Source organism: Heloderma suspectum, chromosome 3 (genome assembly GCF_057233095.1).
Source record: "Heloderma suspectum isolate Gila_16-S chromosome 3, 16-S_ref, whole genome shotgun sequence".
Taxonomy (NCBI): Eukaryota; Metazoa; Chordata; class Lepidosauria; order Squamata; family Helodermatidae; genus Heloderma; species Heloderma suspectum.
Genome location: NC_139460.1, coordinates 224246213 through 224270169, shown reverse-complemented (window position 1 = coordinate 224270169; position 23957 = coordinate 224246213). Strand labels below are relative to the sequence as shown.

The 23957-nt window shown below is 43.6% G+C and overlaps 1 long non-coding RNA gene across 1 annotated transcript in view; it reads right to left on the bottom strand.

The window, feature by feature from the left end:
• Positions 1-11293: 11293 nt before the first annotated feature.
• Positions 11294-23957, bottom strand: part of LOC146350818 (uncharacterized) — a 55941-nt gene continuing 43277 nt past the window's right edge. Inside the window, exons 3-4 of the long non-coding RNA XR_014789413.1 lie at positions 15982-16092; positions 11294-12467 (exon numbers count right to left, since the gene is read on the bottom strand). This is a non-coding gene — a long non-coding RNA (uncharacterized LOC146350818). The remainder of the gene's footprint in view (positions 12468-15981; positions 16093-23957) is intronic.

Genomic DNA, 23957 nt, shown 5'->3' with positions numbered 1-23957 from the left:
AAGACTAAAATGCCTGGGAAAACAAAAAGGTCTTCACCTGGTGTTGTGAAAAGAACACAACGTAAGTGCCAGGTGAGCCTCTCTGAGGAGCTCATTTCACAATTGGGGTGCCACAGCAAAAAAGGAGCTCTTCTGGGTAGCCGCCCATATCACTTCCTTTGGCAGAGGCTCCCAGAGAAGGACCTGTTATCACAGGTATAGAAGCCCCCTGCTGACCACTCTCAATTTCTATCCAAATTATTCACATGATGAGGGAGGGTGGGGATGAGCATGCAGGCTCCACCCTCTCTGTTGCCATCTTCATTGAGCTGGAGGCTATTGGCTATGCTGGCTGGGAATGATGGGAGTTGCAGTCCAACACATTTGGAGGGCACTGGGTTGGAGAAGGCTGCCTCGGAGCATCTCCCCACCTCTGAGCCCTCTATTTGTTCTGTACTAGCCAAACTGTGAGCCCACAGAACTCTGGTCTCATGTGGAATTGGCATCAGCCAGCCAGCACCAATCAGCAAATATCAGGTAGGGATGTGAAAACCAGGGATGCTAAAGCTTGCTGAGATACTCTGAACTCCACTTCAAAGCTTGGTTTGCCTCACTCCCATTTCTAGTAGCAGAGAAAAGCAGGGTCTTCAGGCAAAGCTAGGGCCAAACATGGTGGAGCAGTTGAAGGCAGCCATATTTCCAGAAGCAATGTATTATTAGCAAGACTCCAGGTGTTCATAGCACAGGAGGCCAGCCTGAGTGAGAAGCAAGCTGGGTTTCACAGAGCTGAGCTGAGGACCTGTGTTGTTCCAGCAACTAGCAGCCCTCCTCTGAGGGCTAATAAAACTTGGTCTCCCAGATCCCTCCCAGGCTCAGCTGCAACCAATTAGTCCAGACTTCTAGGCCTTCCTCCTTGCAAGAAGTTTCTTATTCCTGGGGAACCCCTTACTCCTAAGGAGCCTGGTTCCTTTGGGCCTTGAGGTGCACACTGTATCACCAGGTAGCCACCTATGCCTGCACCTTCTGGCACTGGCATTCTCTGAAGCTGAGACATACTTCAATCTCTGCTTCTGATTCTGCAGGTGAGGCATTTGCCACAGGTGAGTCAGGAACCCCTTCTGTGGGTCCTTCCAGATCCTTTTCTGCAGATGAGCCGTATGCCCCAGCCGTGGGCTGCTAAGGTTTGGAGGTGCTGAGATAATGATAAGCCAGACCCAGGTTTGCTTACAAGGAACTTTACTGAGTACTTACAGCACACAGGTGCACCCAATGGTTCGATCAGACAGCTTCTCTGAACCCAGAGTCATGGGGTAAAATGGGTCTTATACCATACATGTCAGCAGTGAGGCAGCATGACTGCAGCAAGCGTTAATTAGCGTTCATCTGCAACTTTCCCAGCATAGACTAACAGTGCTTGGTCAGGAGGAAAACAATCAGAACTTTCCCAGCACAGACACCTGTAGCTCAGCATAAACATAGCCTCACTTCTCAGGCACATCCTCGGCTCTGATAAGATACTAGCCTTCATTAGCCTGGAATGTGCTGAGGCTGCGCTATTGACCTTTGACTCATCTCACATGCTCAGAGGCCCACTGGCAAGGAGATTGTACTTATAATGAACCTAAGCCAAGCATTACAGAACTCTAGACCCCTCTGAAACTACAGGTGACTTGGTTACACTCCTGGGGCCATTACATGAGCGCAGTGCAGCCTCTCCCAAAATGCTAGACATGTCTTCATACTTGACACCATCTGGGTCCTCATCCAACGAGGAGTCACCCTGGGTTGGGTCTGGGCCAGGCATGGCACCTACAAGTAGTGCCAAGAGGCAATGGGCAATGCAGGCTGTGCATGGCACTTCATGGCTTGCAGGATCAAATGCTCCCCCCAAATGCATCCAAACCCACCCACCTACCTAGCCATCCACATTGGCCCCAGCAAGCGCAGGTTCTCATCCATAAACATGCTGCATAGATTCACATAAATAAATTTCACACATAATGTGTAATTATGGTAGGAATATTGTGGAGTGCTGTTCTTTTCTTTTCAAGCTGATATATGAGGCTTCAACACAAGAAAGCTCCTTAATTATAATTATACCTTACACTTTCCCAACATCATTTCAATTACTAAAATAAAATAAAAGTACGTTTCCAAATTTAGAAACAGTTAACTTTGTTGTAGATTCCGAAAGGAAAGTTCAAATGCATGACATGAGTCAGGTGATGCTTCACGCTTTCGCTGCATGAAATTCCTATTATGAAAGTTGTTCATGGTCTTCTCTCCATTTGAAACCTAATTGCTGAAGATAACATTGTTCTTTAATCAAGGGCTAACACTTCCAGGGATACTTAATTAATTTCACCTGAGTTCACAATTAAGCTTAGGACTGCTTCAGATATTACAATGTGGCAAAATGTTTCTTTGTGGCAGGGAACTGCAGCTGATCTTGGCATTCTGGTGCATGTGCTTGTAGCATAGATGTTTTGCAAATGCGCCTCTTGGTAAGTGTCACTCTTTAAGTGTATCTGCAAAATATTTTAAGAGTACTCATTTAAAAGGTGCACCGGGATCCAAAGAATCACACAATTAGTTCTTCATGCCCATGGGGACCTTGGACTTAGGCAGAAATTGCCCAGACCACATGGCAAATTGCTTCTGAAACTGCGAGAAGTTTCAAACGTAGTTTGGCATGTGGCATGAGCTGTTTAAAGGGGGGAAGCAAAAAAACCAAAAACCTTCTGAGCATGTTTGGGCATAATTAAATTGTGGTTTAATCTGATTTCACTCAGTGTTCTTCAGATCCCAGTAATAATGTGAACTGTAGCTCTTAGTCCAACAAGGAGCTGTGTAGTCCACTTCACACACAACCTTTTTGTTTGGCAAGTGGAATAAGCCACGCCATCTATATGCAGACACAGATAGAATAAATGTTAGTGTCACCAGGTAGCAGCCATTCCATCAGACTGCAGTACAGGGGGATGGGAAGACCAGCTCCATCAGGCTGCTCCTCTTCCCCAACTATTTCCATTCCACCTGGTCTGTATAAGAAGAACTACCATTTAACTTAAAGACTTGGTGCCTCACACAGATGTGTTCCTCTTTCCTCCCCATCCTTCATTCCTTTTGTGCCATGCCTTTTAGACTGTAAACCTGCTAAGAAGGACTGTCTTGTTTTATTGGTTGTAAGTAAGCTGCTTTGGTAGACTTCTGAGCTGAAGAACAGCGTAAAATGCTATAAAACACACAAAGTGAAATGTCAGGCCATCATGGATGCAATCAACAGCAATTCCTGTGGCTGTGCATCCTTCTGTCCACAGTCATAGCTGTTGCTCAGCCCCGGCACAAGCTCTCTCACCACCTGAGGCAGGAGACAACACCTGCCGCGGCTGCCACATCGTGCCCCTTGCTGCCGCATCGTGGAGAGCAATGCAGCTGGAAGAAGCAGCTGTGGAGCTCTCCTGGGAACTCACCCAGACCCTGCAAGTGCCACGGCAGGAGAGTGGCTGGTGGGTCTCTCCAGAGCACACACTGGAGGCAGCAGGGCAGTGGTGGGCCTCACTGGGTGGGGGGGCAGGGGGAGCAGCACAGTTCATTATTCCTCCCACTCCAGTGCCTGATGCAGGTGCCTTACCTGGCTTCATAGGAGGGCCAGCCCTGCTATTGCTGCTGACAATAGCCATGCCCACACAAATGATACATTACATTTGTACATATGAATACATAACCCACTGCTGTCTGGACTTTTCATGTGGACAAAATTGTATGATGTGGACTAGCCCCAAGTGACAAATGCATGGGAGTTGACACTCAGGTGCTCTACATGCCACTGGCCGCCCACAAGCTTCATTTCTTGTCCCAAAGTGAGCAGTGTTTTCTGATCCTGCTAATGGTACTTCTGGTATGGAGTAGTATATAAATATTGTAAATAAAATAATAAATAGTACTACTTATATAGCAGACAAGAGGCTGGGGATCAGTGACTGGATCTGTTTTTACACTTCTAATTTTGGTTAAAAGCAGTGGTGGGTGGCTCTGTTTATGATTGGCGTAGCTGTGCTCAGGGAGAGGGGTTCACTCTTCTATGCACCGTTGTCCTGATCTCTGTCCTTGCCCCCAGAAATTACTTTCTGCCCTGCCATGGAAAACTTAAAAGGTAGCTGTATGTTTTCCCCAGCAGGGCAAACAGTAACTGGATGTGTGTGATTTAGACAGGAAAGATGGTGTGAAGGGAGAGTTACCCTATTCCCCCAGTACAACAACCCTGATCCAATTCACCCTTCCCTGCAGAGCTGTTCTCTGAGTCATATCTCATTTGGCCCATAGTCCCTGGCCCCCATTTGTTGGATCCACCTCACCTCAAGACCTCCACACATCAGGCAGAAGGTTTGAAAGGGCAGTCTAATCAATATAGCAGGGGTGAGGAACCTCTTTCAGCCCAAAGGCCACATTCAGTTTCAGAGAAGCTCTCAGGGGCCACATTCCAGTGGTGGGCAGGGCCAAAGGCAAATGATCTTGTCAACAATTCCAAAACAAAAAACAAAAAACCACCAGCATATTATAGCTCATAGCTGTTTCTGTCACATTCCTTCGTCCTCTCCCTTCATAGTCAACACATTCCAGGGAACAAAGCTTCAGGCCAACATGACTGCATTAGTGAACAACTAGCTTCTTTACAAATGCAGATTCTAGGAAACTCTCAGACTGCATAGAACCAGCTAATCCACACATCTGCAAATATCAATAGAGGAGATGAAGTGGAAGTTAGAGAAGTTGCCAGCAGTCTGGGCATAAGCTTCATGGCCTGACTTGCTTGGTAGGGATGCCCCTCCCTTAGAGTGGCTCCCTCCTACATTGGCTTCCATGAGTGGCCAACCTGGCGGAACGTCTGAACCCTGCCTCTGACTTTTCCCACTTTGCTCTGAGACAGATCCTAGCGTCCCTCAAGTCATGGCCCTCGCTCTCTTCCTCCTCTCCCTCCAAAACTGGAGTTCTCATAGTAAAGAAATAGGGGAGCCATTCAAGCTAAGCCATCTGTGTGTTGTCTTGAGAAAAAAAAGTCTTGCCATATCTGGGCTCACTAGGGAGAGTGCCCCCCTCTGTTCTTGCTGTTCCCATTTTGATTCCGGATCTGAGCTGACAGACAACTCCACATGCTCAGATTCATTCCTGACAGTTTCTGCCAATAACTAAGCCTTGGAAGAGGCATATCAATCATTCAGAATGGGGGGGAAATGCTCAAAAAGCAGGAAACCACCAAACAGTGTTTGGGGGAAAGAGGTTGGGGCCAGGGGAAAAAGTCATGGCCATCTTGGGAACCTCGATGGCCAGACTGGGACTCTAAGCAGGCTGGATTTGGCCCGGAGGCCTGAGGCTCACAAAAATGCCAGAGGTCGGGAAAGCCTGTGCAGCCCCACTCCCCTCTTTGAACAAGCAGAGAAAATGACAGCAGGGAGCTACAATGTACTTAATACCTGCAGTGAAGAAAACACTCTACAAAAAGCCAAGGACTTTCCCGTAGGTCCATACCTTTCCTGTAGATGCAGAACTTTAGTCCAACAAACATAACCTCCCCAGTCAACTTCAAATCCATCTGTTGGAAAGCCAGCCTCAAAAACTAAGAAGTCAAATCTTGGGAACTCAGGGCAGAATCCAATGGGGCATTTATGCTCCCACCAATTCTTGCCCCAACAATTTCTGTCCACAAGCGATGGGTCCCCCGGCCCCCAATTGCATTGCACAAGTGGGACCCACTGCTTACACAAGGGAAATTTAGCACTCCCTAGGGAAGCCCTGAAATGAGCAGAAATGCTCGTTTCTGCAAGGAGGCCAGTCGGTGGAGCTCCACTGACCCGTCTCCTTCCAGAAATGAGGGTTTCTGCTCATTTCAGGTTGCCCTGGAAGGCTAAATCACCATTGTGCAAGTGGTGGGTGCCACTTGCACAATGCAATTGAGGCGGGGGCTGAAGAGAATCGGTGGGGCATAAGCACCCCATTGGATTCTGCCCTCTGCATCTTTTCTAAGTGGCATCAACATCATTCTCTGACTTTATGCATTGCAGTCATACAGTCATTATGCTTCTCTCTACTTGATCTGCAACCTTCCTTTTGCTGTTCCTGGAAGAAGCTAATTTTCAGCTGTATGAGGCATACAAATTGCACAAGCCAGCCACAAATCTTGTTCATCCATGACAATCTTGTGGAGAACTAATTTTGTCATTAAAACAAGCCTTAGTTTATTAGTGGGGGGGAAAGATGCTTTCGTAATTGGATCTATTCGTTCATATTCAGCAATATACTGTTTTGTATCACAGGACACCCCACATCTTCAGGCTTGGTAGAGCACACCAATAGAACTCTAAAGGAAGCTCTTTGTAAACAGGTTAAAGCCACAGAAAACGATTGGGATGAAAAGTTACCACTAAACTTGTTAGCACTGAGGGGGTCAAAGGCAATACACTCCTCAGGAAGTAATGACAAGCCAGAGTCTTGGTGGTTTGAAACAGAGCTTCCTAGTTCTGGGGAATGCAAAATGGTATCTGATCAATGGGTACAAACCTTGGTGGAAGAGATTGCTAAGTTGCACAAAGAAGGGGCCCTCAAGTAGGAGCAGCACAGGAACAGATGGATAAAAGGCTGGAATGGATCAAAAACCTGTCCGGTGGGAAATTGGCCAAGCAGTAATGCCCAGAAAAATTTCTGTAAATGAGCATTCTTTGACCCATACATGGGAGGGTTCCATTTGAATTGTAAGTCCAGCAGCATGCCAGATGGAAATTCCAACAGAGGAAAACAAGTCTAGTCATGGCAAAAGTACTTTCATGTGTTCCAACTAAAGGAGTGGAAAACCCGCAGATGCCCTTCCCATTCCTGAAACAGCTGTCCCTGCCACTCAGCATACCTCTAGGGCAATTGCATAGCTCTGCTTTAACCCAGCAGATGCTGCAATCAACAGAAAAGAACTGCTTTTAAAAGACACATTCCTGTCTGACTTGTGATTTTTGCTCTGGTTTGTTTGAATCCATTGGATGTCAAGGTGAATGCTAAGTTGCAGAAGAATGGTACATGAACGATTGCCAAGTTGGGCATTGACCCCTTACTCTGGAGACCCCATGAATATTGCCTGTCAAGCAGCATCTACATGGGTGCGATATATACTCCCTCAAACTTTTGAGTGAAACCATTTTCATTATGACATTCACTTAGGGAGGCTACATGAAATACTTGTGAGAAAGGCTACATGGCGGTGCAGTCCTGGTCCTATAGACAACCTGCAAATTAAGTTCTATTGGGATGAAACATCCCTTTTGAGGGTGATTGTAAGGGCAAATCATGCTATTCTAGAATTCAGAGCTGGATATACCAAACCCATGGGAGAACTCGGTCATCTTTACTTGGTTCTCCTAGAAATTTCAAATTACACCACCATTGTGCAAAGTGAACCTATTGATTTTAACCCATTCATGGGGCCAGTAAGAGATGATGAATAAGTTTTATTATGCTAATCGGTTTTAATTAATATGTTTCTTTTGATAATCATGAATGTAAATAAGGGTGAGCCATTTAGAATACAAACTGGGGGTGGGGGGAGCCTGGGATATTGCAACCTCTCTCTGTGGTTATCTTTTAATATAAATGTCCCTTGTCTGCTATAATAATGATATGGCCTTGCTGATGCTAAGTATTGGTGTAGTGGAAAGTGGTGGTTATGAATGATGGCCCAAACTATGGCATGATGCATGGGATGTATGACAACATGTCCAAATGCCCATGCGTAGCTCAATGCTTTTACCAGTTCCACACAACTTTAACTGACAGTTGTCTTCTGGAACATTTGACCAATTGTACCATTGCAATTCAGGGAAATTTGGACAGTTTTGCTACAAAGCAGTACCAGCCAATGGCAGCTTACCAGTGTTTTCTATGCCATTGTTTACACACGGCACAGAACATGAATTAAACCCTGATACTATCCAGAACAGTAAGAGTACACTTGCTTTTCTGTGGGCTGCAACATGGACCATAGGGGCACCACTCCATATAAAAATCATAATAGGAACCCAGAATATCTGACCTCCAGACAATGAACATGCGCTATCTTTGATATCACCATCAGGGAGAAATTGTACATGTGTTATGGTTAATTGGAACTCATGGAATTGGGAACTAGATAATGATGATTTAAGCAAGAGGGGGCCATTGGAATGGACCAGTCCAATTCAGGGAACACCTTGCAGTTGTACGAATTTTATAATTCAGTTCAAATCTTATGGGTACAGTAGTATTGTAGATGAAGTTGGTCAAGACGGGAAGTACAAACTAGAAATCAGCTCAGGAAAGAAAACAATATTAAAGTTTAATCCAGTACTTTCTAAACTTAGTTCATTACACCACATAAAAAACTCCATTGTAGGCTCACATGTGCTAAAGTGGGATCAGCCAGAACAAATGCTTTTGTATCCCCAGACGTCTTTAAGATAAGTGCAAGTTTACTTTGAGGGTATGAACATAACTTGAAAGTTACTGCAGTGTTCTCCTATCTTGGAACCAGTCACAATAGCTGAGATTTGTGGGGGTACAATTGTGGAATAAATCTGAACTTGGAAAAAGGGTAAAAAGGGGATGGTTACGAACTGCCATGTCATTTTTGGATGCAACTAATATAAAAGTATTGCAAGATAAATTGTCATATTCGACCAAAGAATTAGCCAAACTTATATCTCCACTTACTAAATCCTTTGCGCAATTAGAAAAGGAACCATAGGCAAGTAGCAACATACTTACAGTTTTGGAATCCTTAATGGAACAGGATGACGTTTGTATTGTGTTTGTGTCAAGTATATAATCGCTGTGAAACAACATTTCACTAGCATCAATATGCAAGAAAGCACCATCTCTCACCCAAAATGTGATATTGGGAATCATTGGAAATGCTTATATGGGACATATTCCCATGGAAATAAGACCGCTGATTAAATCAGATCTCTCTCTCTGGGAGAGAGGACTTTAGAGTCATGGCAGAAGTTAGTGAATGCTTCATACATCTACCCCAAGGATATGCTCCGTTTATTCATCATTACTGTAGATACAGGCCAAGTTTTCTCCATATTCCCAATGGTCTCATTAGGAATTGAGACTGACACTGAGTCAGTCATGTATGCAAAAGACACACACAAATGGGCATACACAGAAGAAGGTGACTGGGAAACTATCGATGTGTAGAAGGATGCACAAAATACAAGGGCTTGGGATCCATATGTGAAGATGATAGTTTTGAAGTTTGTGAGGATTGTTTTCCATCACAACTTGTGAATAATTCTTATTATTCTTTCAATGTATGCCAAGAAAACAGTTCAACTATTGTATATATAGGAAGTGGATGTATTTGTATTAGAACTCACTGCTTAATAGTGTAACCATTCACCCTATGCTACTCTTTATTTTCTGCTACCCTTTCTTAAACATTGTTTTTGCAATGTTAGTGTTGCATTAGGAAGTGATTTTTCTTTCCTTATACCTATCTGGACCACACAACACTCTTCACTACCCTTTCTCCTGTATGCCTTAGTTTTGATATTGCTGCCCTTAAAAACCTTCTCTCTCATCCCTACGTACAAGAATTGATTAGCATGAAAGAATTGAAGGTGTAATCCTATGTATTTTTAGACAGAATAAAGTCTGACAACTCCCAACATTGTAGGACTTTTTGTAGGACTTTTCTCTCTCTAAACATGCATAGGATTGTGCCTTTAGGTATTAATGCAGGTTTAAAAGTTAACCATGCCAATCAGGTTATCAATCACATTTTGGCAAAGGTAGAAACAGGTGCTGATCATTCCTGTTGGGAAACACTTCTTGGGTGGAGCCCCACATTGCTGGAGTTTTTTCATCGGAATTTCACCCCACTGTGGTGATTTTGCCTGTGTAAAGTGGTTATTGGAGGGTGTATGATATCCTTAACTTGCTGGATGAAGCGCCAAGTACATAAAATTTCATGACATGGAGTCATGAGTCATAGCTACTGTGAGCATTTTATAACATCGGGGGTGTAGCCAATGACAGGGGGGACTTGTTGCCAGACACCTCAATATTCTGCTCTTTTTGACTTGGAAAGAATGCCTTCATTCCTGCTGGAGAAAGCATAGGAGAAGTCTGCCATCCTGAAAGCCAGGCCTGACACTAAAAGCAGAATGGCATGACACAAAGCCATCACACATACCCTGGCATGACCACCCTTGACCTCTTATCTTCCTTGGATCTTATTTTCAATTTCAAGGTTCAAAATGTCAGCTCAGGAAATGTCAACAGGAAAATCTGATCAGCAGCTTGTTAATTTTTACCTGCCTGTTAAAACTAGGAAGAAGGAAAGATCGTCGGTTTATTCCCCCAAACCAGTACACATCATAGTTTTGATGAGACAACAGAGGCAGAATTTTTGCTGTTTGAGTTTTAATAATTAAGCTCAAATCTGAGGGTATATAAGCAGCACCTAGTTAGCCAAACAGTTAGGCCTCTTTAATCCAAAGAAGCCTCATTCTCTCACACAAGAGGAATTTTATGGAACCCCTCTCCTTCCTCTCTCTTCCTCTCTTTGTTGCTGAAAAAGCATCCCACTCCCTCCAACTTCATTGCACCCCAGATTGCACAGAAATGGATTGGTAACATCCCTTCCTTTACTAACCTCTCCCCTGCAAGTCCATTAGCTTGCCAAACCCCCGTCCTTCATTACCCCCACTTTTCCGGACCCAGTCAGCTCTTCCTTGCTCTTTTTCCTGTCTCTTCCCCAGGTTTGCGTGTGTATTGTTCAGGGACATAAGAAGCTTGCTAGCTGCCTCTCTTTGCATACAAGCTCAGCTACCAGCTTTCTTCTCTTCCCCTGTCAGTTCCCACATCTATTTCCCCCTTCTTCCTCCCCACTGCCAGGACTTCTTCTTCCCCACCCCCACCTGACAGTCAATTACACTAAACCGTTGCTTTAATGTGTCTGCCTTAATAATTAGAACTGGTTGTCGGTATGAAGGAAATGTAACCTTATAAAATTACTATTACTATTGCTTTAGTCTAATCTTTTGAATGTATGTTTTAATTATTTTCAATAAATTACTCCTGGGTTCAGGAATGGTGTCTTCCATCTCCAAATCTTCTTGCTTCCTTCCATTCTGAGGCTTGGGGCATGCCAGTAAGGGTCTGTCAGCAAATGAAAGCAAGCACCTGGCATCTGAGATTTGTACAGTTACCTATTTAAGACAGCCTTCTTGATTTGAACACATACTGAACAGGATAGATAATAATCAATCACAATCATACCACAGATCAGAGCAGTGGAATATTTATGCAAATATTACCTTTATTATGCAGATAATATACAAACAAATAATGAGTACAAATATAAATGCCACAAGAAAAAATAGAATAGAGAAAATCATTTAAATTCCTTAGAAGCACTAATGACATGCAGTTGATTGAAAATGGCTTCCCAAAATTCTCCACCCTATTTGTGGGCAATGAAATTGGGAGACCATTTCACTGAATAATCTCCAGGTGGTGGAGAAATGCTCCAAGGGTTTCTTGGGGGTGGTACTTACGTTGAGCAGTGATAAAATCATAGTTTCTTTCTTGTTTTTTTTTTTGGGGGGGGGGGGCTGCTGCTGAAAGTATTGGCAAGCCTAGCCACCATTTTGCATCCTCCACAATCAGCCTGGTGCATTGTGGGAGAAAAATGGTGGCTGCCACCAAAAGAATAAAATAAAATAGTGAAGAAAGTTCTGAGAATAATCAGGAAAATAGCCCTGTCTTGCTAGGTTTGGGGTGGTGATAAGAAGGAGAGAACTAACAGAAAAATCTCCCAGAAATTTCAGTTCAGCTATATTCATAGCTCTTAAGATCCACCCATGCTGTGCTTGTTATTGACAGTAAATTTCATACATAAATTTCAACTATCACAGGGGACTGCTCTTCACACAGTTTTAACAAATTTGTAGATGTTTGATGAAGTGTTATTTTCTACAGCACAATTATTACCGTGACTTTAAAAAGCCACTCTTTTTAAGGGCTTTTTTTGGTAATTTCTAGTTCCAGTCTTGCTGCTACAATTAAATGTAACATTAATTAATTGGAAGTATTTCTCAGAGATAATTCTGAGAAGCTATTTAGTTCTTTACGGTGTTTTGCTGCCACTTTGTCTAATATTTTAATAAAGCCTTTTCCTTCCCTCAAATTTGTAATGATATGTATTTCCTGGTTAAAATGAACAAAAAACTTAAAGGAAAACCCCATTTATATGCTCTCGTTCTGTAACAATCTATCTCTAGCCACCTTGAGTGCCATTTTTAATAGAAAGGTTGTGTATAAATCAAATAAACAATACATCATCGTCATAATTTTCAGATTGTTTCTTTCTTTCTTTCTTCTTTGTAGGATAAAGGGGAGATTCATCAGGAGACACTGTATTTCTGTCCCTTCCAACTTCATTCCTGGGCTGTTATGGGCTGTATAGAAGGTGTGGCCATATATGCATCATCAAAAAACAGGACAAAAGATACAGATTTGCATAAAATTTGCATATGCTAATTTATATGTACAGATGCAAATTTAGAAAAAAATTATTATCTATTAAATAGAAATGTAATGCATAATAGTGGGGAAGGATGTAGCCATGTGAGTGCAGTGTGCCTGCTCAGTCTGCTGTCCAGGTGCTGAGTGTGGATGGGTAACTTCAAGGCCTCTGCTGCTCTCCTTCCTTATGGCTCTTTGACTTTAAACTGAACGTGGACTGGACAGCCCTTCAAACGGAGGATTGTAGTCTGTAAAATAGGACACATGGCCATCCTGACTTTATATAGGATCAGATCTTGGACCCTTGCTTTCTCAAAAGCTACCATACTATCTTTGCATACTTTCCTTCTTCCCGTAATCTCAGTGTTAATTCCATATACTTTTTCTCTTAGTATCTGCAGAGCAGTGGCATTTTTTCATTTCTCTAGTCTGTTTCATGAGCCCTATGTTTCTGGTGTTTCGGAGGAGTATTCTTGAGTATGACTAACAGGTTCTTTAAAGGCCTTGTATCTATAGGCATGCAGTGCTTGGCATTGTAAGGAAAAATAGGAGCCCTCAAAATTGTTTGGTTTTACAAGTGTGGTACAAAAGAACAAAAATTCATTTTCTCTTACAGACACAATAATTGCCCTTTGAATAGTTTCTTTTAGGGACCAACTGGTACAGGCTTGGCTATTGTATAGCTTGCCGTTTCTGGGAAACTGAGGGAGCAGCCTGCGCTCTCACACCCTGCAGGCTGTTGTGTAAGACGTCCTTTTATCTTTACCATTTATTTAGCATTGCAAGGCTCACATGTGTTTATGTAGTGTGTGTGTGTGGGGGGGGGACACTTTACTGGGGCCTTGGGGTCCAAGGGGACTCAGCTCAGGCTGCAAACCCATTACCATGAGAGGAGGAACTGAAGCTAAATTGTAGATTGTACTTGTGGATATTTATGCACCCCCCTGTATTTATATGAAGTGTCCAGTGGTGCGGTGGAGCCAGTGCTCACAGGGATGCAGCACCAGCACTTTTTTTTTATCAGCAGGGATACTGATGCCATCTGCCACCCCACTCAGGTTTCCCTGTTCCCTCTGGTCGTAGCTGCAGTCTTCACAGTAGCTGGGGTGGGGAATGAATTTTCTCAGCAATATCTAGTGGGGAGCTATTCCTGTTGTAATGCAAAACATTCTGAGTTGGCCTGGTGTTGAGTGGGCAGTTATGACCCATTAGCTTTACAGAAGACCTGTTCCTGGTAGAGATAAAAGTGCTACAACGGGTTTGTTGATATGGATCAACAGAGCTGCCTGCATTTTTGGACTCTCCCTGGGGGCGTGGCTATGGGGACGGTCATGATGAGCGCCTGTAGTTCAGAATTTACACTACACCACTGGAGGTGTCCAGATCCTGTAATATGTGCTGGAACTAATCAGAAGCAGTGCAAGACCAAAACAAGCAACATCCTGAACAGTGAACTGCTTGCCCAGGCCCCTCTAGTGGAATGAGGTGATGGTGGTGGGGAAAGCTTGTAAAACAAAACTTTGGGGCATGTAGTCTGAGAGACAGAGAGATGTATGCCTCCTTCTGAGACATACACTTTCAAGAAATACAAGTCCCGCGTTCATTAGCTGTGGCTAGCATTTCCTCTTCAGACAGAGGAGGAGTCAACAAAGTGTGGCATCTGATTGGCATCAGGAAGGAGGGGCAACCATCATAATGTTCAGAGACATTCATCCCCTTCACCTGTTAATCATGTGAAGGGGGCTCCATGAGAACAAAAGGCTAGAAGGCTGCAATGCTACCTCTGCCCTTGATATTATGCCCATGCATTGTATGTGCATGCCTGTAGCAGGAAAGCCTACAGACATAGACCTCAATGCATGTAGATCTCCCCATGAGCAGGAACACCATAGTCCCAAGTGTGAAGGTTTGAGGCCTACAAAGGGAAAGGGAAAAATAGGTCAGGCTTAGAGGCCTGGGGTTTTTGTTGGGAGGGGGTATCCCTGAGAGGAGTCCTTTCATGTCCCTGGTTAAGTTTCAGTTTCATTTCTTCAGTTAAATTTAATCAGGTTTGAAGCACTACTTTCGGTTTGGGGGAGGTGGGTATATAAAGAGAGCAAGAGAACCAGTAAGAGCAGTGTCAGGGAGACCAGGTCCTGAAGAGGGAGCAGGAAGAAGCAACCTGGAAAAGTCTATGTACAGCTAGGGTAAAGGAACTTGCATTTTGCATCTTTTTTCTCTCTCTCTCTTAATGCCTTTTGTATCACTCAGCTTTATTGTGTAAATACCTTTAGTTGTGATTTGCTTGCTTTAATTTACCAGTAAACTGTTGTAGTTAAACCTTGTGTCCAGGATGTCTATTATTGTTGTTGTTGTTGTTGTTGTTGTTATTATTATTTCTATACCACCCCAAAGCTGAAGCTCTCTGGGAGGTTTACAAAAGTTAAAACATTAAAATAGAATATACAGAGTTTAAAAGCCATTTACATAAGAGCATATGGACAATATATAAACAACATATAACTAAAAACAACTTTGAACTAAAAACCATTTAACAACAACAACAAAATCCAACAATAAAACAACACAGCTTAAAAACAGTATACAGAAGTCAGCAAAAGGAACAACCGTTTTAAAAAAGGTATTATATCATCCCACGCCTACAATAACATACCCATGTTACTGGAAAGGATAAGATAAAAGAAGGAAGGTGGGACTCTTAAGGAAGCAAGAGATCCTTAAGGAGTTGCTCAGGGGGTCCGGGTCATAAGGGGAACCCTGACTCTATGCACGTAGGTGCAGATGTCTATGTAGAACATGAGGACATTGGGGAAGTTCCAGGGAAGCTGTGTAGCCCCACAGCTCCTTGTACAGTACTTGTGGACACCCATTCTTGTGAGTAATGCTATTGAGATGACAGGGATAGTGGAAGCCAGTTCTGCTGATAGGATTTACAGGACCAGGAAGAAATATGAGGAAATGAGAAAATATCTCTTGTTTCCAGACTGTGTAGAAGAACAGACACAAGAGAGAGGGAGCAAAGTCTAAAATGGTCTTTGTCACTTGTGTATAATTAATATGCACAAATGTCAAACTGCCGGAAACATAATGGGTTGGATCTATAATCTGCCTTCCGAGAGCCAGTGTGGTGTAATGGCAAGAGTGTTGGACTAGGAGCTGGGAGATCTGGGTTCTAGTCCCCACTCGGCCATGGAAGCTCACTGGGTGACTTTGGGCCAGTCACAGACTCTCAGCCCAACCCACCTCACAGGGTTGTTGTTGTGAGGATAAAATGGAGAGGAGGAGGATAATGTCAGCCGCCTTGGGTTCCTTGCAAGAGGAAAAAAGGCGGGGTATAAATGCAATAAATAAATAAATAAATAAATAAACATAAGCACCTTCCGCTCCCGGAAGGTCCCTCAATCCAATTTTGAGGGATCCCTCCCTCTCCTGCACACCACAGCTCACCCCATTCAGCAGGGTCTCCTGACTCTGTGTAGCATCTTTCGGGGGCTGGAGGTGTTGCCATGGGAAGAAGAGGGTGCGGAGTCCCATCAGTACAGTAGATCCAGTGGAAATCTGGAAACAACCCAAAGAATGTAAAGAGAGGGAAATAAAAGAAACTAAAGGACACCACTTAATCCTCTAATTTTTAAAACAGAGAAAGGATTGGGGTGAAGTGAGGTGGGGTGGAGGCACCAGCAGGACAACGTCATGTTACAAGTTTACATCTGGCCCAGAGAAATGATGTACTGTATCTATGTGGCTTCTCCTCCTCAAATAATAAATGATTTGTCTGGAATACTAAGCTGTTAGGGGGGTTTTTTTGGTTCCACTTTCCATCCCTGTTCCCTCCCATCCATCCTTTGGCATTCTATACACATCAGCAGTGCAGATTAAGAACGATTTTCTATTGCTGTCACCCTGAGAGGGTTTCCCAAGAGCTTTTCAAGATGGTCACCTATGAGTGATACATTCTTAGCACAGTATATTCTATGGCTTTGTTTTTGTGGCATTGAATGTACCTTGACTGACACAGAGGATGATGTTGTCATCATTTAGTATTCAAATGGTCCAATAACTCACCCAGAGTTATATACATGAAGGGGTCCTTACCCAATTATTATGGACCAGGGCTATGCCTGACCCCTAAGGGCATGTGGTTTCTCATGACATCCACACATTAGGAATTTATATTTATATTCCACCCTTCCTCCAAGAACTTCAGTTTGGTACCTTATACCAAACTGGTCTATCTAACTCAGTATTGTCTTACAGGGGTGGACAACTTGTGGCCCTCCAGATGTTTGGGCCTACAGCTCCCATCATCCCTCACCATTGGCTATGCTGGCTAGGACTAATGGAAATTGTAGGCCAATACATCTGTTGGGCCACAGGTTGCCCAACCCTGGTTTACACATTAACTGGTAGCAGCCCTCTGGGATTTCAGAGAGGCCAGGAGTTGCACCTGGGACATTTTGCATGCAAATCATGTGGTCTACCACTATGGCCCCTCTTGGTTGAAGCCGTCCCTTTAAAATAGAGACAATTGGAGCATATCCCAAGCGTAGGCCACAATCAAGGCAAGAGTTCAGCACATATATGGCCATTTAAATCAATGGTCTTAAGTGTTGTTTCCTCATTGAATTGCGATACTGATGTTGTGTCCTCCCATCCACCCCCGTCCCACATAAAGCATCTTTCAATATGTGTAGAAATGCTGAAGCTGTGAAATCCTACAAGCATTTGGGCTCAGTGGTATTTTGTAGGCATGAAATCTAATAGATTAATTATCCTACTGATTACTTCACAGGATGATTATAACAGCACTAATGAGGAGAACTCAGAGTCTCTGGGGGGGGGGAGACTGATTTATGTAAAAGGGAAATATAAATCCAAAAGTGATAGTTGAAAGTTTCCTACAGAAAAGAGATTTCAAGTACTTGAAATGTCTGATTCATTTAGAGCAGAGAATTAGATAATTCCCATTTAGGGACGCAAACTCATTAGGAAAAAAATGACCTAGTCTACTCTTGGCTGTTAACAACAGTGTGATGCATAGAAACCAGCAGGCAAAGCTTTTCATAGCATTAAGGTCAACATTGTCATGCTTGGGGTAGAGAACCATCTAACTCCTATCAACCTCAGCCATCATAGTCAATGATCAGGGGTAATGGGAGATGGAATCCCATTTGGAAGGCCCACCCTTGGCTTAGAGGGCATACCAGTCAGGCATCTAAACAAGAACTTCGTTGTTTCTCTTAAATAAGAAAGACACAGGAAACGCTTGGCTCTACCCACATACAACTGAGGGCCAAATTAAAAGTCCATTAAAGCATGCATAGAGGATATAGGCATGCTAGCTTTCTCTACTTTCCTGTAAGCATGCATGGCCCCAATTCAGATCAGGACTGTGGCACTCCAGGAAAGGAGGATTTAAGCTTCCCCGGGTTCCCCCTAACCATGTGTGTGTGCGCGCACGCGCACGTGTGTTTGCAAAATCCCCTTATGGGTTAAAAAATAAAACAGGGGGAAAGAGTCCATTGACTCCAATTGAGACTTTTTTCTCTTTTTTTACCCCCTCCCCCAAGGTGAAGTGAAGTTTTGTGGAAAAAATGGGTGGGTGGGGGAAGGCTGAAATCATTCTCTTCCAGATTGCCACAGTCCCGATCTGAACTGAGGCCATGCAAAAGCTGGCATGCATAGCTCTACTGTGTGTGCATTAACAAAACTTTAGTGCGCCTGCACCATTTAGGTTTTAAAGGTCAGAACTAGCATCTTTAGTTGGGTATCTTGAATAAGGGCATTTGAATTAGGGCACTTAATAGTGTTTTCAGATTAAGTGAACCTGCTCTTCAGTTTTGGGATAGGGCAGCATAACAAGTCTGAAGAATGGCAGATAGTCCATCTCCCTGCTTTGGCAATATTCTTTGTGTGTGAGTGAGTGTGAATTCAGGAATCGACTGGGCACATGTCATCTGGCTATGCCAGGAGTGAGCAATTTGTAGCCCACCAGATGTTTTGGCCTGCAACTCGCATCAGCCCTCACCATTGGATATGGTGGCTAGGCCTGATGGGAGCTGTAGGCCAAAACATCTGGAGGGCCACGAGCTGCCCACCCTTGGCTATGCTGTGCTCGCATGACTTCCTACCGGGCCTGATTGGCCTATATTGGTCAGCTCCATAACGTCACAAACAATTCGCCCTTGGAATACTAGAAATGTTTAGGACAGTGGAGGATCCATGCTTGATCATAAGTGGCAAAATGGATAAGGACTTATAAAAGCAAAAACACATGAATTGATCTGAGGGCATTTCATTAACTCAGACTTCCCCAACCTTGGGTCCCCAGAAGTTGTTGGACTACAATTCCCCTGACCATGCTTGCTGTGGATGATGGGATATGTAGTCCAACAATACCTGGGGAAATGCCCAAGGTTGGGAAAGGCTGCTGAACTCATGACACACTGGCTGTCATCCCTGGGCACAGTTTGTGCAATAAGAAGTTGGTCTCTTCAGAAAAAGTTCCTGCGGAAAATCACTGCCACCCCACAGGTCTAACGAATGGGCCCTTTACCAGGGAAAAGGATAATGGGTACACATCTTTACTTATTATTATGAGTTAATGTACAGAAGCATAAAGTGTTTGTGCCATTAAATTTTACGGAAAATACTGTGTAATTACATTGAGCCACTGTGCAGAAACTGTATGGTGTTGTCCAGGTTAATAGGATTTCTTCATGCTAATCACCAGCTTGCTCATTAACTCATTGAAATGCATGTTAATTTAATGTGTGTAATTGCTGTTCTAAATATAACTAATTGCTGTCTTGCTGTTCACAAAGGGAACTCAAAAGAAGAAAAGGCACAATATATTTTTACTGAAATGTGCAGCGCCTGAGAACTGCCCTCCAAAAGGGCTGGGTAACGTAAGCTCCACTTAGGCTGAATGTGGCCCAGTAAGACCCTTATACAGCCTGTCAGTTCTTGCAGGAGTAGCGACATGCATGCTCCATGAAGCAGCAGACCCTGGCTGACTTCCTGAGGTATAGAAGAACCAGCCATTTTTGAGCTTGCTTATATTCCCTGAAAATCACTCCGAAGCTTGTTTTGGCTTGCCCCTGGTTTCTTTCTCAACCTGACTTTTGACTTGTGCGCATTTCAAATGGAAAAAGGGAACATTTCTATGCATATTTTTCAAAATTGTGCACTTCCCCCCACTGAGTAAAGCATAGAAATGCATTGTTGTTTTTAAATGTGCATTTCAAAGGCTGCATTTGGCGGGGGGATGCATTTTTTGAATGCGATTGCAAATTTGGGAATTTGCAAACATTTCTCCCCAAAATGCCCTCCTGCTCGCATTCCTGTTCAGGATTATGAAAAGGACATGTGTGTATGATCTGTGAACAGAAACAAAATTATCGTACATCTCTAGCCTTCACACGTAACGCCAAAGCGTGGTGTGGCACCATGAGGAATAAGCCCTGAGGCTTTAATCCTGGTTTGTAGGCAAGCACAAACCATGGTTAGGATGTTCAGATCTTGAGGAAAACCATGTTTTTCCACTAAACCAGGAGCGGAAGTTGTGAATCACCATGAGTGGGGGGTGGTGAGGAGGCAGCAAATGAGCTCATCACTCCTCAGTACTTGTTCTGGTGGCACCAAACTATGGTTTGGCATGACCTAGGAACACAGCTAGTGCTGCTGCTTCCCGAAAGGATGTGTGTTCGAAGCATGATGAATCTGGGGTCATATTGATTTTTGGATTTGTACACTCTGCATGGGGAGAAGATAGTCCAAAAATAGTAGCAGCTCCCTGCAGTCCTTGATATTCTATTTCTACAGCATGATGTTATTGCAATATACTACAATCCAGCATTAATCTATCATTCATTTACAATCATGTTGTATCCACCATTAGCTCAGACTGTTGTTTTATATTCCATTTTAAGTACAAGCTGGACTGCCAGATTCATTGATATGAGCACAGCATGGAAAACAATAATACCAAAGATTTCATTTAAAGAAAGTGTGCTTTCAGAAGAGACTGTCTTTTTCTTGCTGCTTTTTGCCAGGGCTCAAGATTGGTCAGGGTCACCTTTTTGTATGTATGTATGTACGTATTTATGTACGTACGTATGTATACATAATTACATGCATATGGTGAGCTTGTTGCCATATGGAAGTACAAGATCTTGGAAAGATCTGAAGGCAAAGTGATAGACACTTTGATTAAAGCTGAAATTAAGCGAAGTCCCCTACTGTGGAATTCAGGTATGGACAACAACTAAGTGTAAGGTAGCTGGGGTAAGAGCAGGCTGTGTGACATAACGCAGTGTCACACATTGTCTGGCCATAAAGGCATTTTTGATAGGCCTGTTTTTTCAAGACCTGGGCTGGCTCCATGTCTAGGTAGTGTAACATTGGTTTGCCAGGTTAGTTCAGTGCTGTGATAGGCTAACCCAGCCTCTCCCAACCTCATGCCCTCCAGATGTCTTGGACTGCAACACCCAGCATTCCTTCCTGACCATTGGCCATGCTCGCTTAGGGAAGGCTAAGCTAACCAGTACATTTGGCAGGAAACCAAGACCACGTCCAGGCATTGTTGCTCCTGCAGGCACCAGGTGCTCATGGGCTTCAACCAGCTTACCTCTTCCCTGGCAATAAATAACATGCTGCCCATGCCTGGCCTGCCCCCCATGCCATAGGCATGCATTTGGCAGCAGTGTGAAAGCAGCCAACGCAGACGCTGGCCTACATACACAGTGCTCCTTCGCCCAAGGGGAAACCCAGAGCCAATCATAATTCGCCCTTGCATGGAGGAGCCCTGTATGCATATGTTGGCATGCACATGGGGCCCCTTCACGCGACCCCCAAACACACAGCCACCAGGAGGCATGCTTGGTGAGCGCCACCATCAGAGGCTATGGCTACCAGCTGCCAAGGAACTGACTTGCCCACTTGGTATTTTTGCCTTGGGCTCACTCTCAGGTTTTGTGCGTGTGTGATAAACCTGATACTTTGAGCTGGAGGGTGTTTATCCCACCCACCCCCATTGATCCCACATCCTGATTGAGGCCCCACCATGTGATGTGCCAATATCTGCTAGGCTCCATCCTTTCCTGCTAAAAAAAAGGAACCACTCCAGCAAAACCCGCCCATGGCACCACTGGGGCTGTTAATCTGTATGAAACATTGGTCTGATTTATATGTTACCAGGCCGGTGCCCTTGATCCCAGTGGAAGTTTTTTTCCTATTGCTAACTAATGCCCGGGGTGTGATTTTTACTGGGGAGGGAAGCCTTGAATGTCCTCTCCCTGCATGGTGCAGGCTATCACCACTGCTCCTCACACTGGGCATTTCATTTGTAAAAACCAACAACATGATTGCTAATCAGGTAATTAGCATCACATGCTGCTAGGCCCCTAACTCTGGTTAGGACTGGGCTGCATGGCATGATGGTCCATTTCTCATGCAGAAAAGTATCCAGCCAAAACCACTCAGGTTGCTCAGCAACTGCTTCCCATTTCTCGTGCAATTTATTACTTCTTAAACAGAAGTAGGGTTGAAAAAGTGTCAAAAGAATCATAGCTCATAGAGGCAGATGCAACAAAATAAGCTGGATAAAAGACATACGCGATATGAATCAATCACATTTTGTCAAAGAGATATCAATATTTTGCCCTGTATACCTGTTTGTGAACTAATATGAAGAAAAAGGAATGTCAATGAACCAACCCAATTAACTTGCCACCTATTTTCTGTTTTAGAGTAAATATCAATATACTAGCCCAATGGAACCAATGATATATTGTGCTTTCTCTTTATAGCATCATATAAAACCTGGGCTGACATGTCTTTTATTAATCTATTCTAAAGTGTTTACTAGAAGAATGAGGAATTTTCAGGGTGTACAAAGAAGATTGCCAGATAAACTAGAGGGAAGATGCTTCAGGGTCTGGACGTTTCATTTAGTTTAGCTAGGTGACATGTAACCACAGATGCAGACAAAAAGGAGGTGGGAGAGGATTGAAGTTTATGCTGAAGTGTGGCGCTCGGGATTGGATGCTGTGCAGTCTTTAGCGTGGCCATTCAGGCATCGCCAAAGAAGAGGGTGACAATTTGCATAACATTTGCCTATGAAAATTTGCATGTATCAGTACAGATGCAGAAATAATAACTATAATCTAAATAGAAACACAACGTATCTCACCATAGTGGAGAAGATTGACTAGGTGGCCTGTGTGCCCTGCTCAGTCTGCTGTCCAGGTGCTGACGGTTGATGGGCAACTTCAAGGCCCCTGCTGCCCGCCCTCCTTTGAACCAGACTTGGGCTGAATCTACACATAGCAGTTATACCGTTATCATACTGTTATCATAACTATTGTTACACATGACACCAATGGGCACCAATAGTTATGATAATGGTATGATAACGGTATAACTGCTATGTGTAGATTCAGCCTTGAAGTGGGCACTTCTTCAGATAGAGGACATCTTCAAATAGAGGAGTATCCTCTGCCAGATCTTCAAAAATAGAGACCTGTCATCTCTAAAGTAGGACACCTGGCCACACAGGCAATCACCTGTGTCCCCTGGCCTGCCCTCTAGCATTACCGCAAATATCCTCCCTGAGGGCCAGTTAGACATTACATGGCAGTATGCGTCCCTCCTGTCCCACTCCACTGACATCATCTGAACCTGTAGGATCCGGGGCATCATTGATATAGAAAGGAGGCATGTCATGGATTTTTACCATACTACTTGAAGGTTCAAACATTACCAGAATGGTGTGGGAAGGGGACACACTAAGCGGACACACATAGTGGTATGGGAACACCAAGGCAGTTCCCGTACCACTATGGTAACAGAGAAGGAGCTTTACATTAGTTAAAGTGCACATCTAAAACCTTTTTATGAATGCCACAAGTTTGTATTTTCAAAATGTGTGTCATACAGGTTCACTCATCAGGGAGCCAGGATTGGCTGCAGATCCTTATTGAATGCATGCTTGGGGGAAAACCTGGGTTTATCTCTGCTCAGTATATGAAATAGCACTGAGCAAAAAGGAACTGGAAGAGATGCAGAAACTGGGAGAGGCATCAGATCTTTGGCATATTTCAGTAAGAGTACAAATGGTCTGAAGATTGCATATTTAGGGCTATGTTTCAGAAACATGAAAGGATGTGATTATTTTATTTCATCTCCGAAAAAGCCTCACATTAAGGCCCATTTAGAATTAAAAAATGCATACAAGCTTCTAAGATTTCTGAAAGCACATTAAAAAAGAGAATTATGTACTAACTTTACATCCGCCTGTGAGGGTTATGCACACTTCTTGGCATTGGCATCTTTTTTTCTTTTTCTTTTTTGTTAGTTATTGGTATAGCAAATGAGGAGATCGATAACCTTGTTAAAAGAAGGAGAAATCTATATTGGAGTGT